Raw genomic sequence first — 10,054 nt, 5'->3', positions numbered from 1 at the left:
GGACCTGAACACCCTAACTTTACAATAAAGCATGGGCTTAGAGCTGTCCATATTCTTAGATACTACCTTAAAAATTCTTAGGTTCCTGGTTAGCACTTGAATTAAGTTTCTACCACTTGTAGACTGTGAATCTAATTGCAGATTTCCAACACTTAATAATAAATCAAAATCCAGTCGCTGACAAATATTGTAAAACTATAACAATGGAATTTGGCCTATAGTAGCAATAAATTGGGAGGAAATCACAAACAATAATGGCATTGAAATGTTGAATGGCCTAACCAGCTGGAGTAATCAGAATGAAATCTACAAGTATTGGGGCATTTTACACTTGGATAATACAGTATTATGCATGGACAAGTTAAGAATCTGATAGGTAAAGAATAAATCTAAAGAATGAGAAAAGTGCTAAAGACAAAATTGTATAGTGAAAACATCATCAAAGGATTCAATCAGGGGTGGGTTCTAAATTTTTTTACTACCAGTTCTGTGGGTGTGGCTTATTTTGTGGGCCTGGTTTGATGGTAATGTGACAAACAACTCTTTAGGATTTAGCAGAAGTACTGGTCTACCAGGCTTTTAACTACTTGCAGAGCCATACCGGTCTACCCATTTGTTTTTGGAGCATTCTGGTCTACCTATTTCTTTTTGGAGAGCACAAATCTACCCATTTGCTTTTGGAGTACACTGGTCTACTACCACTCTGCCTTTTACTGCTGATCAGCTGTAGGGCGGCCCTTTGAAGCCCCGCGACAAGAGTTGAAACAGTTTTTTGCTACTCTGCCACCACCGAGAGCATCGGAAACCCCTTTCAGAAAGCTTGGCCTCAATTGCCAATCTACCAACACCGAGCAGTTTACAAGGAGTGGATCGGTTTTAGCCGATCAGTTGGGATGCTTCTTGGCTAATTTAAAGCTAAGGTGTCTTGTTTTTTTTTCTCCTCTTCTTTGTCAAGTGAGCCCTGATTTTTTTCCTTCTAGCTGATCAGCTGGGACTCGGGAGGCAGCGAATAGATTGGGGGCAGGGCAGGCAGAGATGGTATTTACCAGTTCTCCGAACTACTCAAAATTTCCACTACTGATTCGCAAGAACCGGGAAGAAACGGTAGCAGCCCACCACTGGATTCAATGCCTGGGTTGTACTCATGATGTGATGCAGTATTAGAATTATTAATGGGGCACAAGGTGGACTGGACAGTTTGGACCAACCCCATCCTGCCCCCCCAAAAGCTAATAACAATTCACTATGCATTACATCTCAGTAGCGATATTGTTAGCTTATACATGTCCTGCATAAATGGAAGCAGAAGTTATTTCAAATCAAAGAAGAAAAACATGCATTGACTGTTATGTAAAAGACAGCAAAAAACAAGTACTGTTGCAAAATTAAAAATTGGAATTTACTGAATGTATAAGAAACAAAACATGAATTGTCAAATAATGTAATAAAAACAAGAAGAAAATTCTGGCAAGGAAAAGCATTACATGGTCAATTTCTCCCCAGAAGTGGATAAAGATAAAACCTGGCAATGGCTTGCAGCAGGAACATTTAAAAAATGTATAAGTTGGGAGTGGAGGGAAACCCTGAAGATTTTTGGCTGCTCAAGAGCAAGCTATTTGAACTTATGCAATCAAGGCCATAATTGAAAATCATGAAATGATTCAAAGTGCAGATTTTGCAACGAGGCGGAAGAAACAGTAGACAATATACTCAGCTCGTGCATAAAGATCCCAGAAACTGATTAGAAAAAATGACATAACACAATTGTCAAAATGATTCACTGGAACAGCTGTAAAATGTATCATGTGCCAGTAATGAAAAATTGTTGGGAACATAGAGTTGAAAAAGTAATCGAAAATGAGCAGATTAAGCCATTGTGATATTTGGTGCATAACATACATAACATACACGCATAATTGACGTGGCAATACCAGGATATAGTAGAATAGAAGACAAAGAGTTGAAGAAGATTACAAAGTATCAAGACCTGAACATCAAAATTAAAAGACTATGGCTTAAACTGGCAGTGGGAGTCCCAGTAGTTACCATACCAGAAATCTTAGATGTCTTAGAAAATCTGCAGATTGACAATATGTCCATCTGTCAGTTACAAAAACTCACACTGCTTGGATCTCCACATTACAATACATTAATATACAAGGTTTTCAGGAAGGATTTGATGTGAATGAAGGTCAACACCAGGAAAAGAACTGGCAAATGGTATTTCAGAATTGTTGTGTATATAATAAAAATATAGTCAAGCATTAAAAGGATAACCAGACTGGATGGTGACCCTTATATGTTCTTGTACATTACAACTTAGAATTAGAAAATTTGATGACTTGCAGAATATTTGTACTCTATTAGTCTCCATAACCAATAACAAAGAATTGTGAGAGCTGCACTCCAAAATTTCTACAAGAAGCAAGATGCTGAGAGTCTAGAAAGAGTACAGACAAAAGTAACAAAGATGATAAGGGTTCTGTAGATTAAACCATACAATGTATGTTGCGGGACAGTGGTGGGTTTCAACTGGTGTAACAATGCGGTTTGCTTCACGCATGTGCCTGAACCAGGGCAAACCAGTAGAAACCCACCACTGTTGCGGGATCTATGTAAGTCTAGTCTAATAAAAAAAAGAACTAGGGGTGACATGATAGCAGCCTACCAATACTTGAGAGACTGTCAGAGAGAAGAGGGGATCAACCTGTTCTCCAAAGCACCTGAGACCAGGACAAGAAATAATGGATGGAATATCATTAAAAAGAGATATAACCTAGAACTAACAAGAAATTTTCTGACAGCAAGAACAATTAATCAGTGGAACAGCTTGCTTCTAGATGTTTTGGAGGTTTCAAAAAGAGATTGGACAACCATTTGTCCAGAATGGTATAGAGTCTTTTGTTTGTTTCACAACGGGTTGGAGTAGAAGACTTCCAAGCTGCCTTCCAATCTTGTTATTCTATGTTTTATGTTTCATGTCTGCCTCTAATAACAGATGTAGAGCAGGCTCCATGCTACATGCAACCATGAACTCTAACAACTTGCAAGTACTTCCTGTAATTCATTGTTCACTGGTTGAGACCACTGCCTCACACTACTGAATGCAAGAGCCATTCTGAGAAGCTAATCAAAGTAACTCATGGAAAAGGGAAGATATAAACTAGGTATTACCTGTAGAGGCAAAATATTATTACAATAGAATAGGATCCCCATTAATATAGTTGAGTTTCTATTCAGTTTCTCCATCGATGTGAATATATTCATGCATTCTCAATGTCTTCAGTAACTTGGGAATAGATTGTATATGCAAAATCAAAACAATAAGATTATTCATTATGTGACACATTTGTTTAGAATTAATATCTTTAGGGATATTAATATCTTTAGAATTAATATCTTTAGGGAGGCGTGATCACTCAGCAGTTAAGGATGATGAGCTTGTCAGCTGGAAAGCTGACAGCTCTATCTTCAGACCAGACCACCATGCGACGGGGTGAACTCTCATTACTTGGCCCAGCTCCTGCCCATCTAGCAGTTCGAAAGCATGCATATGTGAGTGGATAAATAGGTACCACTTCAGTGGGAAGGTAACAGCGTTACATGTACCTTGGCGTATAATCATACTGGCCATAGAAATGTCTTTGGCGAATGTTGCCTCTCTCAGTTAAGAAAGGGAGATGAGCACTGCCTCCTAGACACAACTGGACAGGGGAAACCTTTATCCTTACTTAATAGCTTTTAGATGTTTCAGTAGAAACAGTTGAAATATATTACAGCTTTCAACCATAACTAACACACAGAGAGATACTTAATTCTTTTTTCCCTTCTAAAATCCAGATAAATTAACTGCGCCATTTCAGCAAGGTCCCAGCATATGGAAAAATATTAAATGATATTTCCCTAAGAAACAGACAGATGTCATTATTTTTAAATTATAAATAATAGTGATATTGAAAACTACTCTCCATCATTTCATTTGGCATTAGTTTTGGCTTGACCTTTTGTAAGTCTGATTTTGGGAATTTATGTCATGTCCTAAAGAAAAAAAAAAAACACCAATCCATTTCTTCTTGGGTGTAAATGAGAAATCTCATTCTATAGTCAACAATTCATTTTGAAAATCCCAGTGGCATCTGGCCACATTCATTAAAATAATTCATTCTGCTAATTGTGCTTAAATGTTCTCCATTAATAAAATAGAGATTCATATTGATCCTTACATCTAAACAACATTTGGAGCCTTTTTAATAGAGATTGCCAGCTATGTGTTAAATGTATGTTTCTTATGTTATCTAAGAATTTTGGATTCTCAAGTGGCAATTTCTCAGTTCAACTGTGAATTATAGAATAACTTTTCTTCATGAAATGATAGCATAAGGAGTTACTATACCTAGTATTTATATTGAATAGGGCCTGTGCTATTTTCCAAGTCGTAAAATTTGAATCAGAAACCTTTATTCCTAACCCTCAGTAGTAGTGTAACCTTTTCTTAGAAGTGAGGAAAATGTCTTTTACACTTGCATCAGGCTACATTATACATGCTTGTTATCAGGTGACCAAGCACAAATTAAACTATCATTATTATATTGATTAATTAAGAACAGGTTATTTCTCTACTTGGACATTTAATTTTAATTGGGTGACAATTAAATGCTCCTAATGTTGGAAATAAACTCCATCTTCTTCATTTCCTGCTTGGAATCTTAAAAGGAAAAAAATCCAGAGGACAGATTTATTCAAATGAAGATACTAAAATGGCGGTATTCATATTTTACTGGTATAAATCAAGTGACTTAATAGTTTTGTAATAAAAGACTAAAGTTCAGAAAAAGTTTTTCTTTGTTCTTGTCAGCACATTTTTTCCCACTATGTTCAGGTACCAATCCATTTAAAATTATAATTTATATAGTTAAGATGGTATCTCTCCCTAGATCCTTTAGTTCATTCAGCAAAGTACAGATAAAACATGTTTTTCTATCATTGGGAGCCATTTACTTTTTAGACGCAACTGAATGAGCACTTACTCTCTATTCTGAAATTTCTACCTTTCTTTTGTTTTGAAAAGCAAATGCATTAAATGATGGCACCAGCATCTAAAGTACCACATGGAATATGATTAATGTATTTTCACAGCCATATTCCTCTTGACCTTCAGAAAGTTGGGTACTTAGCAACACACTTCATTTACTATAATATTTTAAAATTATATTATTCTGCACCAATAAAGCAAACAGCCAAATGCAATCCATAGAATTTAGAAAAGTACTCAAGCAAGAAGAACCATCAGAAAGTTCAAAGACAAACAACAATATTGAACAAGCAAATGGTGCCACAAAAAGAAAATCAGAACATAGCAATAGCACTTAGACTTATATATCGCTTCATAGTGCTTTACAACCCGCTCTAAGAGGTTTACAGAGTCAGTTATTGCCCCCAACAATCTGCCTCCTCATTTTACAAACCTCAGAAGGATGGAAGGCTGAGTCAACCTTGAGCCAGTCAGAATTGAATTCCAGGCAATGAACAGTGAGTTAATCTGCACTACCATGGCCCCATCATAGGCAGAAGTCATTCATGGAGAATTTGCCTGGAGATTATATAGTATTTAAAGGTATTGGTTACTGCATAATTCTTGTGTGTGTGTGTGTGTGTGTGTCTGTTCATTGTTTTTCAAGAGTTTTGATGTTCAGTAAGATGATCAAAGAAATTTTACTTCATAAGCTACAGTTTGATAAACTGTATAAGAACAACAAATACAGTACATGTTCTTAATAAATAATATGGGGAAAATGAAGTCTACAGGATCTAATACAAGTAAAGTATTACTTTACTAAAGTAAAGTAACTAAAGTAATATTAATATTCACCAGGTTGGAACAAAAAGTAGGGATCAGTTCTTTTAAAATGAGTCAAATATAAAAATGATAGTTTCAAGAAGTTTCATTTTAAGTAATAAGTCAGCCACAGTAATGCAGTTTTTTTCAGCTCCTTCTCATCTGAATTTATGGCTTCTATAGCTAGTTTAAAATGTATTCCCAAATCTCATGCTACATAAGAAACTTAGTTTCTAACTGAATAATTTTCGAAAGGAATAATAATTTATCAACACTGTGGATGATAGAGCCCACTAAAATGTTCAATCAACAGAAATTAAGTGCTGACCTCTGATTGGAGAGTACCTTTAGATATTACTGATTCATTTTGGGATGGTACCTGAGATGTTCAAGCATCTGACAGGTTGGCATTTGTTACACTGGTCAAACATCTGTGAGACAGTCTTCTAGCATGGGGCACCAGATATATCCATGAAATAAGAATATTTCATAGTAGTCTTATTCCAAGATGTCATACTTCAGAAAGATACTAGATTCTTCAATATATCCTTAATGCTGCTGAAATTCAATGGCTGTCTTAATAAATAGGTTACAGTTGCAATAGTGCAAAACTAAATCCTAAATTTTTTCTACCTGTTAGACAAACTCCCTTGGATGCCCTTCTTTCTAGGTGCAATATGTTACTGAAGTTTGCATGGAGTTGCACATAATATAATGTAAACATTATTTTCTATGCTGTCACATATTTGAAAGTACCCTATGTTAAAATGTTCCACTGCTACATTTGACAATATATGACCATGTACTGGAAAAGTAAAAAAAAATCTTACTGGAAATCTGCTTTCAGTGTCAGTACTGACTATTTAAGGGGTATCAGTGATTTGTAATGTACTGTAACACCTTTAAAAGAGGAAAGTGTAAGAATAAATCAGGATGCTATATTCCTTTTGAAAAAGGAAATTATAGAACAGATCTTGGATGAATTTTAATAAGGTTCACAAGCCTTTGAGAATGATTATGTGGAGATCTTTTAAGAGACATTGGGAAGAATGACATCATAAATTAGCAAGAAGAAAGTCAATAGAAAGCTAGTGTATGGTCAGATCCAATTAATTGAACAGCAAAACTTGGGTGAAGCAACCAATAATATAATAGCCACATTTTGAGGTAATGAGAGATCAACTTTGTTTTTCAACATTTCTGGGTCTTGGTCCTTCTCCATATTACCAACTGCTGGTCTTGATGTAGCATTTAACATTATCATTATCACCTTTATGAGGCTGGATGGGCAGCAAATGAATTAATAAATAAAATTACTATTTTTATTATGACAGCTGATTTAGGGCTCCTGCTAATATTTTGTGTGTTTAATAGATTTCTTGGAATAAAGAAAATAGAGAGGCATGGTAGTCTAATGGTGAAGATGTTTGCCTTCCACTTGGAAGGTTGAGAATTCTATCCTAGGTAATGGCAGATGTTTCTCTCAGGGCACAAAGAGAAAATATCTGCTGCGAATTCTGTGTGGCATCAGGAAGGGCATCCAACTAGTAAATGCTCAGCTCTATCCAATCATCCCGACTCTATCCCAAATTAAGGAATTACAGAGTTGTAAAAAGGAATAAAGAAACTGATTTTTGACTTATAGCGATACTGTCATTTCTTTTTTTCTTTTTAGATTTAGAAAAGTTTCCTGCTATTTTTAAGATTGTATAAAGTTTACTTTCCTTTCTTCTTCTTCTTCTTCTTCTTCTTCTTCTTCTTCTTCTTCTTCTTCTTCTTCTTCTTCTTCTTCTTCTTCTTCTTCTTCTTCTTCTTCTTCTTCTTCTTCTTCTTCTTCTTCTTCTTCTTCTTTTTTTTTTTGCAATTTTGTATAGGGAAGAAATAAAAGCTCTGAAAAACATAAAGATAGCTATCAAACTCTTCCTACAGAGCTTCAAAGGAATTCTGGTTTATATTTTGGAAGTTGCCCAGTATCCAACAGCAAAGCACTTGCAGTCTTAGAATAAATTTCCTTTCTTTGTCTTGTTTTGAGAAATATCTTTTTAGTTTTGGAGAATGTCCAAATACCACTGAAACCTCTTACTTTATTGTGATGTTTTGGGCTACATCCAAGACATATGCATTCTAAATATATATCCCAAATAAGGCTGCACATATGTGCAGTGTAACATACAGCAATAACACAATAACAAATCCCACATTATTAAAACAAATAAAAAGAGCACAAAACTGAAAATTAATATAATATTAAAATGCAGATATATATTTGCCAAAATATAAGTCCATAAAATTGTGTATCTTTTTAAAAATAAATTGGTTTTTGCAGTTTTGCTGTTTTTTGTCAAGAGAAATGTGAAATTCAGTCTAAACATTTGGCTGACCATGTGTTGAACAATAATGATAATAACAACAACTATGACCTTTTGGATAGTCCACCAACCCTTGGAGATCAATATTGTGACTTAGGAGAGTTTTGATCCGTGGTATGAAAAACTTTTTTTATATTGTACATCAGTGGTGGGTTTCAAAATCTTTTACTACTGGTTCTGTGGGTGTGGCTTGGTGGGCATGGCATGGCTTGATTGGCATGGCTTGGTGGGCGTGGCAGGGGAAGGATACTGTAAAATCTCCATTCCCACTCCGTTCCAGGGGAAGGTTACTGCAAAATTCCCATTTCCTCCTGTTCAGCTGGGACTTCGGAGGCAGAGAATAGATGGGGGCGGCACCAGTCAGAATTGTTACTACTGGTTCTCCGAACTACTCAAAATTTCCGCTACTGGTTCTCCAGAACTAGTCAGAACCTGCTGAAACCCACCTCTGCTGTACATACTGTTTAGAACATATATCCTAAATTGCAAAACTATTTTCAATTGCATAACTGATAGAGGGGAATATTTGTAGCTCAGAGTGAAATAAGAAGTCCTTAGTGACCTCTGAGTATGGTTGTCTTCTTGAAGACTTTCATCATCCAAACTAAATAACATCATCAATTGCATAATTTAATTTACATTAGGACTAATTAAATTTAAGTTTATGGAAGGAATATTTCTCATTCTTTTCTTTTCCCAGCATGATAATACTTTCTTTAAATGTTATGAAGTACTTCTAACAATGCAGATTACAGGAGAGATACACAAGATTATTTTAGGATATTTGCCCAGTTTGGGGGTGACATCTTCCTTCTCTAGTAATTTCCCATGTTCTGCTGTCAATTATTCAGAACAGTTGCTAAACTACAGTAATATTATTTTATGTGTTTTGGAAACTCTAGGGAAAATAGAAGGAAAAAGCTTTTTCATCCTAAAAGTACACAACATACAGTGTATTTAAGAACTGAAAATACATCTAGAATCAAGATAGCAAATGTTTAATGCTCCTTGGGAATGAATGAGTATATTAAAATAATCTTTTTTCTGATCACATAATAATTTCCAGAGATTTGTTCCTTAAGTGATGAACACACAGGATTGTGTGTGAGTTATGCAAGTTCTGAGTCACCCCAAGGCTTCTCTCTTCCAAAGTGAACATAAAAAGTCTGTATTTTGAGTACTAACTTCACAGATCAATCTAATAAAATTGTATTTGGATTTTAAAAAAACTCCAAAAACTAATCTGGATGTGGGGAGGATAGAGATGGTACCTAGCATGGTGAAATGTAAAATTTGTTACTACCGATTCTGTGGGCGTGGCTTGGTGGGGGGATAATATGACTGTGTGGGCGTGGCCAACTTTTTTTTTACTTTTAAGACCATTTTTTCTACAACCTCTTCGGCTGAAGAGGTTGTAAAAAAATGCTTTTAAAAGCCTCTGACGATCCCAGCTGACTTGCCTGATCGGCAGAGGCTTTCCTTTTTTTAAAAAGCCTCTGACGATGCCAGCTGACTTGCCTGATTGGCAGAGGCTTTGTTTTTACTTTTAAAAGCATTTTTTCGGCTGAAGAGGTTGTAGAAAAAATGCTTTTAAAAATAAAATAAAAAGCTTCTGATGATTGCACGGCTCAGCTGGACATGGGGTGGGGAGGGATTTTTACTACTGGTTCTCTGAACCACCTGCCGCCATTGCTACCAGCTCCGGCGATCTGGTCCGAACCGGGAGCATTTCACCCCTGGTACCTAGTAAAAACATTTCTATTGGTACTCTTGTAGAGTTCATTTTCTATCATTGAAGGAGACAGCATAAAATAAATTCCCTTGCAATTTATCAGTGATACTCATGACA

Source organism: Pantherophis guttatus, chromosome 5, assembly GCF_059756535.1.
Source record: "Pantherophis guttatus breed Tessera chromosome 5, ASM5975653v1, whole genome shotgun sequence".
In the NCBI taxonomy this organism is placed as follows: domain Eukaryota; kingdom Metazoa; phylum Chordata; class Lepidosauria; order Squamata; family Colubridae; genus Pantherophis; species Pantherophis guttatus.
The sequence above is the reverse complement of the archived record's forward strand: the minus strand, read 5'-3'. Positions refer to the sequence as shown.